Here is a 20,345-nt window from a genome sequence, read left to right as displayed (position 1 = left end):
CACTTATGTTTATAGCCCATTATGATATCCAGGGATAAGCAATCCAGTGCCCTCCCAATGTTCTGGACTGCAACTCCCATCAGCCTCAGCCAGCATGGAACTATAGTCCAAAACGTCTGGAGAGTACCAGGTTTCCTACCTCTGCGATATGCCATTAAAGCGCCCAAGTCCCAAGTGATTCAGCCCGGCTCTTGCTCCAGTGAAACATTCTCCGGAATGGAGCTGTGGAAAGGCAGCATTCCTGTCAGGTGCACCAACTACAATTTCAAGGGCACCCAACAAAGAGTAGTGTCAACAGGAACAACTCCCCAGTCATGAACACAGGTGGTTTTCTTTATTCAAAGGACCTAGCAATGGGCAGCCTCCGAGTGACCTCTGCGCGCCTGGGCCTTTAAAAAGGAGACCGCTTTTAAGTGGGCCGCTGTGTTGAGCAGTGCTCAGCCCCAAAACACTGGCTACTTCTCTAGGCGGTAAAAACCCTTGAGTTTGCCTGCATTCCTCTTTTCTCCCTGACGTGCTGTCTGGATGTATGGGTGAATGAAGAGGACAAGCAAACAGGGAATGGGGCAGATCAAGATTGGGCATAGAAACTGAGCAAGGACAAGCAGGATGAGACCATTACAATGCACCTCTTCTGTGGGCAGGACGAACACTAGTCTCTCTCGGAAATATAAGCAAAGTTAAATAGAAAGCTTGTGCAATTCTCTGGATGCGATTCTTGAACATATTTCTGGAGGAGGCAGCAGCGGACTCGCTGTTCCTGTGCTATACATAGATGGCAGCTGGAGGCCGTGGGCATCGGTACAGCATCGCTAAACCCGCTCTCTACAGTGCAATTAGCGGCTCCTTGAAAAATCTGGGGACATTTAAAGGATTCAGGATTGGAGATATTTTGATTCAATGCCACACTTCACCAGAAAGAAGATGCGAACTTTTGCTAAGGTGTGTTTTAATCACTTTTCCAAGCTGACACGGCTCGACGCATAGAACGGACGCTTTGCATGCGTGAAGTCCAAGGTTCCATCCCTAGCATTTGTTAATTTAAAATATATCTGGGACGACTTCAAGGGCAAAAGCCACCCAAGGAACCTTGTAAGAGGATCAAGTGGCAAGCAATAGGAACAGTGGAGGTTCTGATGTTGGTGGGGCGATAAATCCGCTCCGGGTTTCAGTGAGAACTCTAAACGAGCTATCCAAGGAACCAAATTATTGGTGGTCAAGGGGAAGTGTGGGCCAAATTCGGTCACCCGGCTTCGGTTTCTGCATCTCTGCTGAACAGGTTCTTTTCTATTCCAACACTAGCAAGCGTCATGTCACCTAGGAGAAAGGTATGAGCCGCTGGGTGCTGTGCCAACTCCGCTTGCCTTAAAATCCTACTGTTAGATTATGCAAGACTTACCGTATTTCTTCGATTCTAAGAAGCACTTTCCCCTGCATATAAACATCTCTAAAAACGGGGTGCGTCTTAGAATTGCGGGTGCGATTATTATTCTTAGAATCAAAGCTTTTTTTCTGTTGGTGGTACTGAAATTAGTGTGCGTCTTACTATCGGTGGCGTCTTACAATCGAAGAAATACGGTAGTTTAACCTTGAACAGCCAAGACATCTATAAGAAAAGGCCGTATCATGCAAATTAAAAGACTAAATTATGCAAATGCACACTTCGCAGAGTTCTGCAAAATAGCCAAAATTGATAGAATTTGTAAATCGTGTTTACATACTTGCTGAACTGAAACACTGCATTTAAACAGGAAGATTATAAGGTAATGGTATTTATTCAGTGATTTACAAGACCTCATCATTTGTGTTCTCTCCCCACCTCCTCCCTCCCTCCCCCTCCCCCGGCATCTTATGCACCGAAGCACAGAAAATTATGTGTCAAAGAAACCACAATCCTCCAGGAAGAAAACCAAATTCTGCACTTGCAGAAATTCAACACAACACATACATGTTTTGCACAAATATTCTCAGGTTGCACATATTATTCCGGAACCTGATGTTTACATTTGCCTGGAGTTAAGATCTTCCACCACCGTCACCCTCCATAGTATAATATTTCCAGAAGAAGAGTGACATGAGTGGTTGTGAGATAGGCAACATATATAGCAGCCTGACGCTGACTCAGACTGCTTGTCCTTCCAGAGCAGGACCATCTGCCCTGACCAGCAGCACTTTTCCAAGGCTTTCGCTCAGTGGCAGAGCACCCGCTTTGCATGCAGAGGATCCCAGTTTTGATCCCTGGCTTCTCCAGGTAAACGGATCAGCTAGCAAGTAACATGAAAAACTCCTACCTGAGACCCTAGCTGGACATCAGGAAAAACTGTCTGACTGTTAGAGTAGTATGACAATGGAACCAGCTACCTAGGAAGGTCATGGGCAATCCCACACAAGAGGCATTCAAGAGGTAGCTGGACAACCATCTGTCAGGGATGCTTTAAGGTGGAATCCTGCATTGAGCAGGGGATTTGACTCGATGGTCTTATAGGCCCCTTCTAACTCTACTATTCCATGATTCTATGACCCTGAGATTAGTAGGCAATACCATGCGAGATTCCCTAAACTGATGCCCTCCAGACAAGTTGAGCTACAGCTCCCAAAACCCCAAGCCAACACAGCATTATGGGAGCTGTAGTCCAACAGCCCTAGAGGCCACCTGGTTGGGAAAAGCTAAAATCCCATTGCAGCAGTCACTCTCGCTGGGTAAACATTAACTCCGCAGAGGCCTCTCTGTCCTGGCCTGGCACCGGTGGAGAGCACAGGCCGTTCCAAGCTCTCAACCGAGCCTTCTAAATTCTAAGCAAACCTGGAGAACAACGCAGACAGCCGAGATGCTCCAAAGCAATGACAAACGGAAAGCAGTGGGGATTGGTGGCCGGACTGGGAGAGGGAAGCCACGTCAGTGCAGCTGCTGCATTTTCCAATGTGCGTTAGGTAGTGCAATTACAAGGGAACTTAACGCTGGGTTGCACCAGACCCATACAACACGTAAACCATCTGGGTTGTTCCATCATAAGTTTGTTCCCTTTTCTTCTGTGCCACAATCTTCCATGCTCTCTCTGTTCTTCCATTCTCTGCTAACCTCTCCTCCCAAACTTCATCCCACTTTCTATAGCTGCGTTTACCCAACTGCTGTCTCAGACCCAGAGGGACAACATTTCAGGAGATATAATGTCTAAACAAGTTGGCTGCTGTCTCAGCACGCTAATAGCCAAGAATAATCCTAGCCCCACGCCTACCCTGACCTTCCATACTGTTGTCGTCCTCCTCTCTCGCTCCAGGCCTTTACCAGCCCCGCAAGGAATACCTCCCACCCAGATAAGCGCTCTGGGAGTGATGGGGGCATTGCTATGAATGCAATTCTCCCAGCATTCCAAGGGATGAGGGACAAAATTCCTCAGCAGTCAGCACACAGATGACGTCCAGGATGCAAGGAGAGAAAAGGCTGCTGCAAATAAGCGCTTAAATGGCTTCTCCCTTGACGGGAGCAGGGGAGTGGGAGTATACATGTTTGCAAGCTGCAGGGCAGAAGAGCAAAGGCATCATGGGTGTACAGCTGAGTAGGCACAGTGATGCACAGCTAGGTAATTTCAGACCCTGGACTTAATGGTCTTATGGGGTTGCCCTTTAGATAGCCACGGGTATTACTTCAGCTGCGAAGCACAATGCTCACATTTCTCTTTGCTCCCACCCCATCCACCATTCCATGCTTTACATTTGCTTTCACATTCCTGATATAGTAGAACAACAATAACAAAACTGTTTGTCAACCCTGATTAATCATCATCATCATCATCATCTGAGCATGTACAGGTTTGCATTTTAAACTCCCTTAACTTAAAGCACCATCATGACTATGGGAATAAAACAGGAGTTTGCTTCTACTACCCTGAGACCTTCATCACCTGCTACTCTCTGGGTGGTCGTTTAGGAGGTCCTTGGGTTCTGAGCCCCCAAAGTCCAACCCTAGCTACACCACTGAGTAGGCGCTTCCCCTTTCAGACCTGCAGCAGAAGAAATAACAGATGGCATCAAACTTGGCTCCAAATTCTTCTTGTCCTTTTGGAAACCTAACGCAGACTTAGCCCACTGAAGGGCACAGGGTGTGGGTGTTAACCAGATGGTAACACATGGTGATGAGAAGGCAGCAACCACACAAAGTGGTTTCGTAACGTGGTGCTGCAGGTTGATGAGAAGGCAGCAATTTCGCTCATCCCTTCCATATTCCTCATCCAGTGTGGTGCAGTGGCTAGAGTGTCGGACTGGGAGTCGGGAGATCCGGGTTCTAGTCCCCACTCAGCCATGGAAACCCACTGGGTGACTTTGGGCCAGTCACAAACTCTCAGCCCAACCTACCTCACAGGGTTGTTGTTGTGAGCATAAAGTGGAGAAGAGGAGGATTATGTACGCTGCCTTGGGTTCCTTAGCAGGAAAAAAGGTGGGGTGGAAATGCAACAACAACAACAACAACAACAACAATAATAATCTGACCCGGAAGTCAGAGACCCAGGTGCCTGCAGCCTGCACTTCACAGCAGGGGCTCCATGGGCAGACCTAGAGGCGTCCCTATCTCTCTCAGTTCCACATCTTCAAAAAAGGGAAGTACAACTACTATGTCTCTCATAATTATAAGAAGCTCAGTGAGAGCAATGGGCAACCTTTGTTAGGTGAACGTCCAACTATGCTCCAAGTGATACATGTGGTTTTATACACATGCATTTATTTACAGTGATGAAGAACGGCAGGGGAGGGCCATATTATTATTTTATTTAGCAGCATAGATGCTCATGGCACTGTATGAATTCTACAATTCCGCACAATTTATTTATTTATTTATTTATTACATTTTTATACCGCCCAATAGCCGAAGCTCTCTGGGCAGTTCACAAAAATTAAAACCATAATAAAACAACCAACAGGTTAAAAGCACAAATACAAAATACAATATAAAAAGCACAACCGGGATAAAAACCACGCAGCAAAATTGATATAAGATTAAAATACAGAGTTAAAACAGCAAGATTTAAATTTAAGTTAAAATTAAATGTTAAAATACTGAGAGAATAAAAAGGTCTTCAGCTGGCGACGAAAGGAGTACAGTGTAGGCGCCAGGCGGACCTCTCTGGGGAGCTCATTCCACAACCGGGGTGCCACAGTGGAGAAAGCCTTCCTCCTAGTTGCCAGAATTACAGAAGTACAGTACAGTACAGAATTACAAGTACAGAATTCTGCAACCAGAGGGGGGCATGCTACATTATTACACATAGGGGATGAATAGCTCAGTGATGGAGCACATGCCGTGCACACAGGTTCAACCCTACACATCTCCAGTTAAAAAGATAGGATCAGGTAGCTGTTCTTTCACCCTGGAGAGCTACATCCAGTCAAGAGCAAATAATACTGGGCTAGATGGCCAAGTACTTTGACCTGGTATAAGGCAGCTTCCCATGTTCCTATTATTTGGGGATTGGGAGACACTTAAAAAAACACAAACAATGGGGCAAGAGCAGCTCCCCTATATGGAAAGGTTACAGCAGCTGAAATTGTTCAGCTTGGAAAAAAGGCGAGTCAGGGGAGACATGAAAGAGGTGTACAAAATTATGCGTGGTGTGGAGAAAGTGGATAGGGAGACATTTCCCCCCCTCTCTTATTATACTAGAATCCCATGAAGCTGATTGGTGGGAGATCAAAGACTCATAAAAGAAAGTACTTCTTGACACAGCGCATAATCAAACTACGGAATTCACTACAAGACACAGTGATGGCCAGCAATTTGGATGGCTTCAAAAGAGGGTTGGACAAATTCCTGGAGAAGGTTATCAATGGCTACTAGTCCTGATGTCTATGTGCCAGAGTCAGTAAGCCTATATACACTAGTTGCTGGGGAACATGGGCAGGAAGGTGTTATTGCACTTGTGTCCAGCTTGTGGGCTACCCGTCAACAGCTGGTTGGATACTATGTATTCAGAATGCTGGACTAGATGGATCCCTGGTCTGATCCAACATGGTTCTTGTTATGTTCTTATATCCTTAGCCACTGTGATATAAAGTGGAAGGCCTGGGTACCTTAAGGATTACCTTCTTCCATATGTTTCTTTCTGTATGCTCAGTTATCTGAGGCATTACTCCATCAACCCAATGAAGCCTGGCAGCTAGCCAGCAAGGTTGAAGGTTTTTCTCTAGTGGGATACACACTTAGAGGGATACACACCTAGAAGGATAACCTACAACATGAAATTCACCAGGCCCCAACACTCCATTATAGCTTCCTCCACCTGGGTCCCTCCAGACAGCAACTACAGTGCTCATCATCCCCAGCCAGTATGCCAATATTTCTTCCAGGTGGGGGAAGGTTGCTCAACTGCTCCAAGCAGCTGGTAAAAAGATGGCTTTTCAGAAAGGCTTTCAACTGAATGCTCTCTTGGTTTAATTCTCCCAACATTTTAACAATCTATAAATTTTAAATAACATGGTTTTAAATTTGTAATTTTGCATTGCTGCTGTTTTTATCTGGTTGAGCTTTTATATTGTATTTTATATTATGGTTTTATACTGTTGTTTTATACTTTGAATGGTTTTAATTTTTGTGAACCGCCCAGAGAGCTCCGGCTATTGGGCGGTATAGAAATGTAATAAAATAAATAAATAAATAAATAAATAAATTTTAATTTGTATAATGTTACCCCAGTTTTCTCTGCTCTTCCCAAAAAAAAAAGCCTATTAGTTGTTGGTTTACTATGTCAATATTGGGTGTGTGTTTTTCATTGCTGTCTTTAGTAAGATTGGATGTTGATACATGTTTTAAACGCTGTATGTTGTAGTTTTTATTATTTGTTTCTGTATTGGAAATAAGGCAACATATACATTTTTAAAATAAATAAGATCAGTGTGGGAGGAAAGGGGATTCTTAGGGATGCGAGGGGAAAGGATTAAAAACCCCGTCTCCTCCCACATTGATCTTCCATTTCTTACTGCAGCCTTAGCGACTGCAATCTGTGAGTGCAGTAATGCCCTAAGAAAATGGCAGAACGATGCATATAGTGTGGAGTTGCCCTGAGAATCTCAGATTTCATATTATGATGCCCCCACCACCACCACCAAGAATCCAATTCTTATGCCTGCAAAGAAAGGCTCAATAAAATGTAGGGCAAATACCTCGTGGAACCTTAGCTGGAATGGGAGAGACACTGAATAGGATTTCTCAGAATCAGGGTGGAAGGGCTTCAGTGCCCTGCATAGCTGAAGCAGAATAAGTTAGGCTAATATATATTACAAATTTGCTTCATCTGTCTAATTTCTCCATAACAAAGGATCTGGGCCGTTCTGATGCAATGTTATTTAAATGCGGAGGACATGTGAGGGTTGAAGGGAGGAAGCAGCAGCCAGGCACTTCTCCACCGTGCCTGGGTCCAGCTCCAGCTGAGAGCCCCCTCCCTCCTGCTGTCAACTGACACTGCAGAGGCCATCAGTGAGGGAGGAAGCAGCAGCCAGGCACCTCTCCACCGTGCCTGGCTCCAGCTCCAGCTGAGAGCCCCCTCCCTCCTGCTACCAACTGTCTCTGCAGAGGCCACCAGTGAGGGAGGAAGCAGCAGCCAGGCACCTCTCCACCATGCCTGGGTCCAGCTCCAGCTGAGAGCCCCCTCCCTCCTGCTACCAACTGTAACTGCAGAGGCCACCAGAGAGGGAGGAAGCAGCAGCCAGGCACCTCTCCACCGTGCCTGGGTCCAGCTCCAGCTCAGAGCCCCCTCCCTCCTGCTGTCACCTGTAACTGCTGAACTTTCCAACTAAGATTGTAGTGCCTGAATTTGCTTTCCTTTTCCCCCTCCTCCTCCTCCCTCCCAATCCCCTTTCCTTTTGTGTCATGTCTTTTAGATTGTAAGCCTGTGGGCAGGGACTGTCAAGAAATACTTTTGTAAGCCGCCATGAGAGCCTTTTTTGGCTGAATGGCGGCATAAAAATCCTTAAATAAATAAATAAATAAAAATGTGGCCTTTGATAGGGAGAGAATTTGCGAGAATTTGCCCAGAATCCCCAAGGCTCAGAGCATACCAGCCTTAGCTTCCAGCGCTTAACACACTGACCTGGTTCGCACAACATGACAGCCCACCATGGCTCAGATTCCCTGTGGGAGCTGTTGTGTCATGCTGGATGCCACTTTTGCATGGCTTCCACGGGCACCCTGCCTGCTGTGGCTTGTTATGTCATGTGAACCTAGGCAGCAGGGGTTGCTTGAGGATTAGACAACCCTCAAATAACCCTAAAACAAGTCATGGGTTATTTGAAGGTTGTCTAATCCTCAAACAACCCGACTCCTGGGTTTGCACGACACAAGCTATGGCAAGGCGGGCGCCCATGGGCGCCATTCAAAAACATTGTGTGGTGCGAACCCAGCCACTCAGTACTGAGCATAATTTCCAGTAGCGCCAACCTGCACTTCTCTGCATCTGAAGTCAGCCTCCCCCAAAACTCCAAATGTGTTGGATCAAAATTGCCGTCATAGTTGCAATCCGACACATCTGGATGGCCCCAGGCAGGGGAAAACAGCTCTAAGCATCCTATTGAGAGGCTGTAAAGGCCAAAGGCTAAAATTCAACAAATGGCTATTTAATTTGAATTCTTCCCATTAACCACCCTTCCCCAATCTGGGGCCCTTGATTTGTGTTGGTCTACAATTCCTATAATCCCCCAGCCTGCGTAGATTGGGGAAGGCTGCCATCAACCACAGGTTCAGGAGGATGGCTGATCATACCTATGGTGCATCACAGGATTTTAGTCAAGCCCACTAGAGAAAAGTTAAGCCCTGATCTTCCTTACTCCTTTGAGAAAATTGGCCTTTTAGATTAAGGGGTCAGGAAAATAATAAAAACCTAAAACTGGGGAAAGTGCTTCTATCCAGTATTAGATAAAACGCAGAAGGAACAAACACACCATCCAGCAGCAGGAAATGACTTTGAATAACCTCCGGCTTCTTTCTGGACGGCAGATGTCCAAACTGCAGACTCAGAAGGAAGTCACGTGGTCTGGGGAACATGTCATGGAACAAAACACACACATTTTTTTCTTTTTTGGCAGGAGTTCCCAAATTTGCAGGGGACAGAGGGAAACCGAGGTTCAGCCGCTCAAAAAAAACCAAAAAACATTTCTAGGTTCACACACACTCGGCCAAGCCAGAAAGAAACAACTAAAATGTGTTAATGCAATGCGTTATACGTGGGGCTGCCTTTGAAAACGGTCCGGAAACTTCAACTGGTGCAAAACAGGGCAGCACGCTTACTAACAGGGACTGGCCGACGAGACCACATTACGCCAGTCCTTTTCCAGCTCCATTGGCTGCCAGTCCAGGTCCAGGCCCGATTCAAAGTGCTGGTATTAACATTTAAAGCCCTAAACGGCTTAGGGCCAGGTTATCTGAAGGAACGCCTCCTCCCATATGTACCTGCCCGGACCCTAAGGTCATCCTCAGGGGTCCTTCTGCGTGAGCCCCTGCCAAAGGAAGTGAGGCAGGTGGCTACCAGGAGGAGGGCCTTCTCTGCTGTGGCACCCCGGCTGTGGAATGAGCTCCCTAAGGAGGTTCGCTTGGCACCTACATTATATGCTTTTAGACGCCAGGTGAAGACCTTTTTATTCTCCCAACATTTTAACAATCTATAAATTTGAAATAACATGGTTTTAAATTTGTAATTTTGCATTGCTGCTGTTTTTATCTGGTTGAGCTTTTATATTGTATTTTATATTATGGTTTTATACTGTTGTTTTATACTATGAATGGTTTTAATTTTTGTGAACCGCCCAGAGAGCTCCGGCTATTGGGCGGTATAGAAATGTAATAAATAAATAAATAAATAAATAAAAGAAAGAAGAAAACAGGCTCCTTAAGAGTCCCGTTTACTACAGGCCCACCTTGCCTCTTGCTAGGCACGGGAGGCACCCATTCCCAAACATGCAGTAGCTGCCCAGTCCCAGGAGGTATACAAAGTTCTGTCTTGCTGGACACCAGAAGGAGCTTGAGATGCAGCAGCCACACGTGGAAAAGGCCGACAAAAAGCAGCCCACCTTCTTCAACACTAATGCTAAGTAGCGCCTGGAGAACAGCAAGCACAGAATAGGTAAGGTTCTAAAACAATGCTGCCTGTGGTTCCAGCTGCATTCTGTTTCTCTTCTTGCGTATAATACATCTTAGAGCCCAAGAGACTGCTGAAATCCAGAATAAGCTGAAAAGGGAACAATAAGCCCTACTGAACTCAGTAGGGCCAACATCTGCATAAGTGTGCTCAGCAATTGCACTGCAGTGACTCTCCAACTCTTCTAGCACTTCTACTTGAACTTGTGAATTGGGCTAAAACTGTATGTCACAGAGGGAGCTGACGAGTGATACCTTAACAACAGTCCCTAGAAATGTGAAAGTCAATTTTAACGAATCAGGCAAGCATGAATTATCCTGTTCGTGTTTTTGTTTTCAACAAAAAGCAAGACACAACACTCAAATGCAGTCTTAAAAATGAATGCCCTTGGTCCACCCATAGCTGCCAACGAGGAACTTAGCACCTGGGCTCCCCTTCCATGGATTGGGTGGGTGCATGGGTCACATATGCATAATACAGGTTCATATGGTGCCATCTTGGAAAGCCACTGTGGTGTAGTGGTTAGGGTGTTGGACTGGGAGTCAGGAGATCCAGGTTCTAGTCCCCTCTCGGCCATGGAAGCTCACTAGGTGACTTTGGGTCAGTCACTCTCAACCCAACCTACCTCACAGGGTTGTTGTGAGGATAACATGGAGGGGGATTATGTCACACTGCCTTGGCTTCCATGGAGGAAAAAAGACAGGATGTAAATGCAATAAACAAACTTAAGTCCCAGAGGGGTATCCAGGTGAGACACTTAAACCTCCCAGGACACACTGTGAATGTCCTTAAAGTAGCCATCCTTGAACAAAGGAATTTCAAAGTTAGATACCAAGATGAAATCACTGGAGTACAATCATCAAGAGATTCAACTCTATTTCCTGTGGTTTGAATAAGGACAATGTTTTTTTTTAATGCACTACATATGTTAAATAGATCACCACTACAATGCAACTGTTAATCATAATTGTCTGTATATTTTTGCATTTCAATTCCGTTTAACACAGTTTATAAACCAACCAACTGTAAATAGATATGCCAGTTTGAAAACACATCATACATCTAAAGAAGTGGTAGTGTCTACAAAACATCTGGAAAACTGCACATTCCCCTCCTCTGATAAAATGTTATGGATTTCCTATCAGATTTCTGCAAGTTAAGCAGGTGAGTTGTCCTGAGGCAACACCTGAACTTGACAAAAAACGGGTCAATAGCCTGGTAATATATTACCACGAGAACAAAGTCGTTAGCTAATTGCTTCTTGATAAAAGGCAATTTGGGGAATGTTCTGGATAGAAGGAGCCACCAGAAAATGTGATCCAGATTGCAGTTTGAAGAGAAAGCCACCGAAGACCGAGTTTAAGCCCTGTAAAAGCATTCTAGGTGAAGGCTGTTTCCCTAGAAGATGGGAACAGCAGGCTTTGGGTGTCACTTGAGAATATTTAAGCTACGCCTCCATCTGTTCTCAACCTCTATATCTGCAAATAAATGCAAATGTTGCAAAATGCCAATAAGCCTTCCAGTGACCTCCTTCCAAAACACAAACAACAAACCCAAGTATGTGCTGGGCCCCAGGAACGCCTCACTGCTTAGAGAAACAGGTTGAGTGTGTCACTATTTGGGTGGTCTCCCTCTGTATTTCCTGGTGCTTGTATCGGGAAGTTCCGCTTCCTGGAACATATTCTCCGGGTTTTAAAAAATGTGTATTAATGTTAGGCAAGCAATAGTTTCACTTTCAGATTCATGCCTATATCCTGTCCCCACCAATTTTCACTCCTCAAAGTATCCTGCGTACTTCTGTACAGATGGAACAGCATCCCACAATGCAACAGTGTGATCCCACAATGCAACAGTATCTCCCAGCGACGGAGAGGCTCATAGACCTTCTTGAGGAAAAGGGAATAGCTAGCAAGGAATTCCTTAACTTGAGAATTGGGGGTTTCTGGGCATTAGGCTGGGGAAACTACAATATTGAGAAACAAGATGATCTCCAAGATCAGAAGACTGAAGGAAGACCACAGGAAGGTTTTGGCATTGTTTTAGCAGAGACAGTTTAAAAGGAGGCACTAAACTGAGCCTGAGGATGTTGAACAGCTTTCCTCAACCTAGGGCCCTCCAGATGCTTTGGACTACAACTCCAGTGGCCCTTTTGATCATGCTGGGTCAGACTGATGGGAGTTGTAGTCCAAAATATCTGGAGGGCAACAAGTTGGAGAAGACTGACACAATGAAAAAGACCCAAGCATCCCCTGGACATGCCTCAAAGATAGGCATAGTCAAGAAGTTTGTTTCTTTATTCATTACATTTCCATACCGCCTCATAGCCAAAGCTCTCTGGGCAGGTCACAAAAATTAAAACCTCAAGGTACAGCGCAAAACAAGATAAAATATAAAAGCTTAAAACTACAATATAAAAGTACAAAAAGAATAAAATCAAGCAGCAGTGCATAGATTTAAAATACAGATTTAAAACAGCAGAGCTAAAATGCTGGGAAAATAAAAATAAAAGGTTTACATCTGGTGCCAAAAAGAGTACAACATAGGCGCAAGGTGAACCTCTTTAGGGAGTTCATTCCACAGCTGTGGTGCCACAACAGAAAAGACCCTCTTTCTGGTAGCCACCCGCCTCACTTCCTTTGGTGGGTACTCCTGAAGAAGACTCCCTGAAGATGATTTTAGGGTCTGGGCAGATACATATGGGAGGGGACAATCCTTCAGATAACCTGGCTTCAAACCTGGTCACTTCAGAAGAACTGAAGTGCCAAAGAAAGAGCAGAAGTGCTATTCAGTAAACATCCAGCTGGCTATAAAATGTTCAGCCTGCAGGACCAAACTCTCCATGTCATTTAAAAAAGTGTTATACAGATGGCAAAGAGGAAAAATAATGTCACTCAACCCTTTTTCTCCTCAGATATAAAATCTTCTAGTTAAAGTGTTACTCATTTCACAGTGCTGGCCTTAACCTTGGCACCGTTTTTAAAATATTTTAAAGGCATTGTATGCCAGGCCTCATTCTTGGGGTGCTTCCAGATAGGAGGCTCCTAGAGCTAATAAATCATTGCTCTTCTGCTGTAAGCTACAATCAGAATTAGAACTGACTTTCTATGTTATGGGGAAACACTGTGTATTTATTTATAACACATATTGGGTGGATTAAAAATATAATAAATGAATAATATATTATTTGTATTTATTAGATGCTGCTAAAACAATTAGTGTAAAATAAAAAATACAATAAAAAGAAGCAAAAGGTCTAAGAACACAATACAGAACCAACATGATCTAGGAACTATAAGACTCAAGGTGATTATCATATAGAAGAATGGTATAAAGAAGTTTGGGATGTTGCTATTAATGATAAATTGACATGTAATATTAAAGTAAGAAGAGGTATAGCAAAAGTGAATGAATTTGATGGGCTTTGGAAACAGTTCCTAATATTTGTGTTCTCAAAGGGAAGTGGGAAACCACCAGAAGAAGTGTTAAGATTTTGGAAACAGGAATGATCCCGTAGGGTGGAGGAGCACTTGTTGGATTGTCGAATTGTGTTTATGGTTATTAAGTACTATATGTTAAGAATGTCATTTTCAAGTGATTTGTTAAGAATCATGATAGTTTCTTTATGTATGTTTTTGTTGTATTTGTAGATGTTTTATTTAGTATTTCAAAATTAATTTAATTTTTTTTTTAAAAAAAGAACCAACATGATCAAAACACAGACGCTTACAGAAAAGCCAAGATGATAGAAATACAATGCAAAGCCAACCTGATAAAGTATGATTAAAAAATGAGTTGCTAAAACCAATCAAGAAATAAATCAGGAGTTTAAACCACCAACAGACGCTAGAATAGCAAAGATTGAAAAGACCTGGGAGAACAGAAAAGTCTGTTGATGGAAAGAAAACAGTGTTGACGTCAGATGAATTTCCCTAGGGGAAGTAATCAGGGGACCATAGCGAAGAAGACCTCTGTAGTGGCCACCTTCAGATTGAGGGGGCATTTGGCCTCCATTGATGACCTTATACACAGGCAAGCACATATGAGAGGATGTGTACCATCAGGTACTAAGGTCCCAGTCCATAAAGAGCTTTATAGGCCAAACCTAGCACTTTGAATCGGGCTTGGAAGTGAACTGGAAGCCAGCGCAAGCAAAACAGGAATGGCATGTTATGGAATGGCATCTTATGTTCGAACTACTTTGGCTTGGATAGAACTCACTTTAGTGCGGGTTTGTTAAATTGGGGTTAAACCGAGAAGGATGTGGGAGCACAAACTCCGCAACAGAGACGTCTGTCTGTGTGTCACCAGTTACGGAACAGTGTGGTTCAGAATCCATTACAAGCACCGAAGCGATAACGGTTACTTCCTCTCTAGAAAGGAGAACTCAACTGCTGGATAATCTCACATGATTTCACTGAATCCAAGCCTTCTTATGAGGAAGTACATGCTGATTAGAGAGGGTATGAACAATACGAAGGTAACATACTTTCTCCTGAATTACCACAACATAAGTACTTATGAGCATCATTCTCCATTTGTAAACATGAACACAGGGCATGCATTGCAGACAGGAAAGGGTGCAACAATCAAACCTCATTTAATGTGAATCACTCTGCATGTAGAATTATATACAGGGTTTGTAATTATGTTAATGTTTTAACGTGTTCTCCTGTTTTAACATGTGAGAAGGTTAGCCTTGAAAGACAGGATATAAACACAAAAATAAGTACATATAATAAAAAGAGGACAAGCAGCCTTGGAGGCAACTATCTAGAGGGAAGGAATGGTGGGGAAAAGGAGTGCTTAACTCTTACTCTTCCAGCTATTTGAATACTCATAACTTTCCTCCTCTTCACGCTGCTTTTCTCCCCAGAGAAAATACAAGGACCTTTCTTAATTTCCCACACAGATGGAAAAGCAGCCTGATTTTGGGTAGTGGCAGGGGAGGGGGGGGGAGAAGAGAAGAATTCTGAGCAGACAAATGGCAGGAAGAGAATACTGTCCCACTCACGTAGGAAGAAAGACAGTATGCCTTTATTTTCATATGAAAAGCAGCTTGCTGGGAGGGGGAAATTCTTAGTGGACAAAGGGCAGGAAGACAAAAAGTTAAGCAGCCCCCTTCACCCTGACTCCTAATTTTTGCATCTAAGGATACAATCCTATACAGAAAAAAGTCCTACAACTCCCAGCATCCCCCAGCTTCTGAGGTGCTGGGAGTTGTAGGACTTTTTTCTGTCTAAACATGCTGCATCCTAAGGGCGTTTTTCATTAAAATAAATTAGTGTGAGGAGACTGATTTAGTTTGGCCCACAGCAAAACTCTTCCAAGTTACCCAAAACCTAAGAATGTTGATCTTCCAAAATTCATGTCTGAAATGGTCTCTCCATTAGCTCCCTCCCCTTAATTAAGCATCTCAGTTATACATTGAAGAGGCCGCACAGGAGAAGGCCAACTTTAACTTCTGCTTTGCTGCTCTTTCCTGATCCTTGTTGTGTGCAACATCCCAATAGCAGCAAAAAGGAGAGAAATAAACACACACACACACACATCCATCAAAGTCGCACAGTGAATTTCTAGGCTGGGAAGGCAAGTGGCAGGGAGAAGAAGGCTTTTATCTGAAAATTACACCCTGCTAACCTTCTCCGGAGAACTTTCAGGCTGTGAAACCCACACTGCAAATTACACAAATAATGCAACAAGCTGCAGGCAGAAACGGGCAGGCGGCAAGCAAATCACAGCCAACTGGCAACCAGACAGAGCTCTCGGGAACTGGAAATTTAATCAGGCATTTGCAGAGGATGGCTACTCAGCCATGAAATGGAAAACGAAGATTACCTGGTATTACCAACGTGGCTACTGCTCACGACAGACGGACCAGAATGATGCAAGTGACAACAGACCTCACTGCCAGTGGTTCACACATATTTTCATCTCTGCAACCCTATTCTCCTACTTTACACACTTACTTACACACACACACAGTTAGCCATCCTCTCCCACAAATCCAGATCTCCAAATCCCTTCACTTCTGGTTGCTACCACAATCTCCAAATTTTCTCCATACTTTTTGCCACCGCCACAGGTTTCTGCCTTCTCTTCCCAACACCCAAAATAGCTGAAGTAGGAGATGCTGCATATACACCCCATAAAAAACCCCAGCATCAATTTAGACTAGAGGGCTTAGTCCCCCTTCTTAGTGCTGGGTTCAGCCCTCCAACGCATTATTCAATAAGAACATATAGGCTTTGAGCATATGCAGAGTGCTGTTCACAATGGTGAAAGTAGTGACAAACATATATACATAGCTCAAACAGACATTACTTTAAATCTGCATCTAGCAGCTACATCTTTGTTTTTATTTTTTTATTCTAGAATAGATGTAGGGGGCTCAGTCCAGATCTTAAGGTACCCCCTACCCCTTAGGGATCCAAATCGGGGCCCTGCACCAATATTTGAATAAAACGGAGAGTGTGAAGGAAGACATAGCTGCTACACAGAGATTTAAAATAATGTCTATTTTGACCCACATTCTAGGATTGAACAGGTGGCAGCCTCTCTTTGTAGAAGTTAGGCATGGCACCTGTCCAACCTATGAAACAAACATTTTCTGTCCCACAGGTGGCAAACAGGAGGCGGCAAGGAATTCTAACTGCGACTGCAGCTACCGGATTCTAACTAGTCAGCCCTTGGTTGGATCTTCAAAAATACAAGCTTGGACCCATACCATGCAAGACCTGCCATCACCACATGCTCTGAAGTCTCCAGAAGATGAAATATTGGGGGTAGGAAGAAAGAGATAGAGGGTCCCACCATATTATTCCACTTAGCCTTAAAGAAAACAGCAAGAACAAAGAAGGCTATCAAGGCCCAGGTCAAGGATATGCATCCTAGTGGATATACAAAATGGAGGGATCCCTGAATCACTTCCATTCCAAGGGGTCAGGGAATTGGAGGAACCAACCCCTATATATTATAACAGCGCCCCCCCCCAAAAAAACCTGGCGCCTTGCCAGATGTGTTGGACAACTCCCGGCTGGCTGGGGATGATGGGAATTGTAGTCCAACACATCTGGGGGGGGGAACTGCCTTTTGATATTAAGAAGGGTTCAAGGCGGCTGGGGCAGGAGTGGGGGAGAACCCCTATGCTCATCCTCCGATAGGGAGAACTGGGAGACGGGTCTCTGACACGAGACACACGCACACCATTCCCACGTATCTCCGAGTTGAAGGGGAGGAGGAGGAGGAGGAGGAGGAGCGCGAGGCAAGAAGAGAACCGTCCTGCTCCCATGTAGGGGCAACTCCGGGGAAAGGAGTGAACCCGCGAATGGGCCCGCCTTAGATTCCCCTTCCCCCCCCAGGGAAATGCGAGGGAGCCGTCGCCCCTCGCGAAGTATGTGGGGAAAGGACGCGAGGAGTTGGCGGTGGGGAAGGACGGCGGGGTGAGGATGCCAAGAGAGCCACGCGACGACGCCCGTTGGACCGGGCGGGGGCCCCCGTCGCCCCCCGTCGCCCACTTACATGGTTGCCAATTGAGCCCCCGCCGTCGGACATCCGCCCCGCCGCGCCACACAGCCCACCGCGGCGCAGGAGAACAGGACGGGGAGGAGGAGCCGGCGCAGGACGAGGCGTCGGGCGGGGGCGGAGCGACTCCCGCCGGGAAAGACCTGGAGCAGCCGCGGCGGAAAGGCAGGCCGGGCTCGGCTCGGGGGGCGGCGCTTTCCGGCCGCTGAAATGCTGAGGGAGGAACTCCGCGCCGCCCGCTCCGGGCCGCGCTTCCCCAAGCAGAAGGCACGGGGAGCTTAGGGCAGGATCCGACGTCAGCCCTGCTTAGAGTAGACCCATTGAAATGAATGAGGCGTCAATTAGTCACATGATGTGAGCCCTACTTAGAGTAGACCCACTGAAATGAATGGCTTCAGTTAGTCGTGTGAACTAACTAACTAACTCCTGCTACCAACTGTCTCTGGAGAGGCCACCAGTGAGGGAGGAAGCAGCAGCCAGGCACCTCTCCATCGTGCCTGGGTCCAGCTCCAGCTGAGAGCCCCCTCCCTCCTGCTGTCAACTGTAACTGCTGAACTTTACAACTAAGATTGTAGTGCCTGAATTTGCTTTCCTTTCCCCCCTCCTCCTCCTCCCTCCCAATCCCCTTTCCTTTTGTGTCATGTCTTTTAGATTGTAAGCCTGTGGGCAGGGACTGTCAAGAAATACTTTTGTAAGCCGCCGTGAGAGCCTTTTTTGGCTGAATGGCGGAATAAATAAATAAATACTCGAAGTAGGGCTAACATAGGATACTAGCCACAGGGGATGAGGTCGTGAGGATGCGATCCCTCAGCCTCCTCTTTACCCGCGCATCATTTGCAGAGCTTTTTGAGGGCTTTTGGACAAGACACCCTAGGGTGACCATATGAAAAGGAGGACAGGGCTCCTGTATCTAACAGTGGTATTGAAAAGGGAATTGCAACAGGTGTCGTTTGTATGCATGCAGCACCGGGTGAAATTCCCTCAACACAACCGTTAAAGCGGCAGGAGCCCTGCCCTCTTGACCAGATACAAAAGGGCTCCTGCAGCTTTAACGGTTGTGATGAAGAGGGAATTTCAGCAGGTGCTGCATGCGTACAAATGACACCTGTTGAAATTCCCTTTTCAATACAGCTGTTAAAGATACAGGAGCCCACTCCTCCTTTTCATATGGTCACCCTACTCAATGAGCCCCTCCCTCAGTGAGTCTACTGTCCCGGCACTGTTGCCACCAGCTGCTGTTGCTACTTGTACTCTTTCTCATCATTGCTATCATTTCTCAGGCTGAGACCCAAGGAGTAAGAAGGCAGGGGCATCTGCTCCTCTTCACCATCACTGTTATCTAGTCCAGAGCAAGAGGCAGGTGGACAAGAAGTTTGCGATGGTGCAGCGGAAGAACAAGTCCAGAAGGTTCTTGTCATTGAGCCCCTGCTGCAGTATTGGCCCATGGCAAGTGCCTGACTATGCCTACCTTTGATGCTGGCTGGAGCCACTGGAAAGATGCCAGTCAGGAGAAAAACAACAACAGGTCCCTGAACACACTCTGCAAACGGAGCAGGTATCAAGGCCTTGAAGTCTTCTGCATGCTCTTTCTTCGGAATAATTCCTATTGAGAAAATCTATGGGGACTTGTTTCCAAGGAACATAGGAAAGGACTATATAAGTGCTTTCCCATCATCCGTCATTCCAATGTAAAAAGCTACCTGTCTCCATCTCCTCTCTCTTGCTTGTAGAGGATCCGTTTTGGTTTTAAACTGCCTTGATCCCACATCTTGCCTGCCTTAACAACATTCCTATGTGCATCCACACGTATAGTACTTGTAGAATCAAAGTGATGTGTGAAAAGCACCCAGCGGTTTTTGCTATCCCAAGACATAGGTGCTGGAGTCCATATGTTGGGAGAGGTTTCCCACCTCCTAGAGAGCATGCAAGCATCCTCACAGATGTTTGTTTATTATGGCAGTGATACAATTTTATATTTATTGACTTGTTGATCTGTGTTGTGTTTTTCTTTTGTATTTTATTGGCTGTAAGCGTGGAGGGCTTGTGGGTGACATCCTGGCTCTTTGCACGCGTGCATAAAGATTTGCCATCGGAAGTAAATTAAAGCTGTATGTTTTAGTAGGCAATAAAAGCTGTTTACACTTAACAAAAGAAAAAAGTTTATGGGAATTTTTGGGACACACAAATTAAATTGGGAATAAGATTGATTTCTCACTGAAATCAAAGTGACCAAAAAGTGCTGTTCTTCAGCTGTACTGAGCCCAACTTTGTTAAGTTGAAGAAGGAATTTTGTGCATTTTATATAGTGTGTTGTTGGGGGGTTTTTGTTTGTAAATCTCATGTTGGACTATACGTAGTATTATTTGTTAAACCAATTAAGTACAGTGTCTATGTACAAAGGGAGTCGGGAGATCCAGGTTCTAGTCCCCACTCAGCCATGGAAACCCATTGGGTGACTTTGGGCCAGTCACAGACTCTCAGCCCAGCCCACCTCACAGGGTTGTTGTGAGGATAAAATGGAGAGGAGGATTATGTACACCACCTAGGGTTCCTTAAGAGGAAAAAAGGCAGGATATAAATGCAATAATTAAAAAAGAAAAGAAAAGCAGAATATAAATGCCATAGTTATTTAAGCCTAACTGCTACAAAAATGTTAAAGTCACTTGCAGAATGTATACTCGAAAATAAATCTCACTGTTGTGAATG

General features: G+C 45.2%; 1 protein-coding gene across 1 annotated transcript in view; it reads right to left on the bottom strand.

The window, feature by feature from the left end:
- RIPOR1 (RHO family interacting cell polarization regulator 1) overlaps positions 1-17,719 on the bottom strand; it is a 93,828-nt gene extending 76,109 nt beyond the window's left edge. Inside the window, exon 1 of the mRNA XM_063141287.1 lies at positions 17,637-17,719. The gene's annotated coding sequence lies outside the window, so the exon portion shown is untranslated. The remainder of the gene's footprint in view (positions 1-17,636) is intronic.
- Between the last annotated feature and the right edge of the window lie 2,626 nt (positions 17,720-20,345).

The sequence above is a fragment of the Elgaria multicarinata genome, chromosome 14 (assembly GCF_023053635.1).
Source record: "Elgaria multicarinata webbii isolate HBS135686 ecotype San Diego chromosome 14, rElgMul1.1.pri, whole genome shotgun sequence".
Taxonomy (NCBI): Eukaryota; Metazoa; Chordata; class Lepidosauria; order Squamata; family Anguidae; genus Elgaria; species Elgaria multicarinata.
This window is presented reverse-complemented; position numbering and strand designations above follow the sequence as displayed.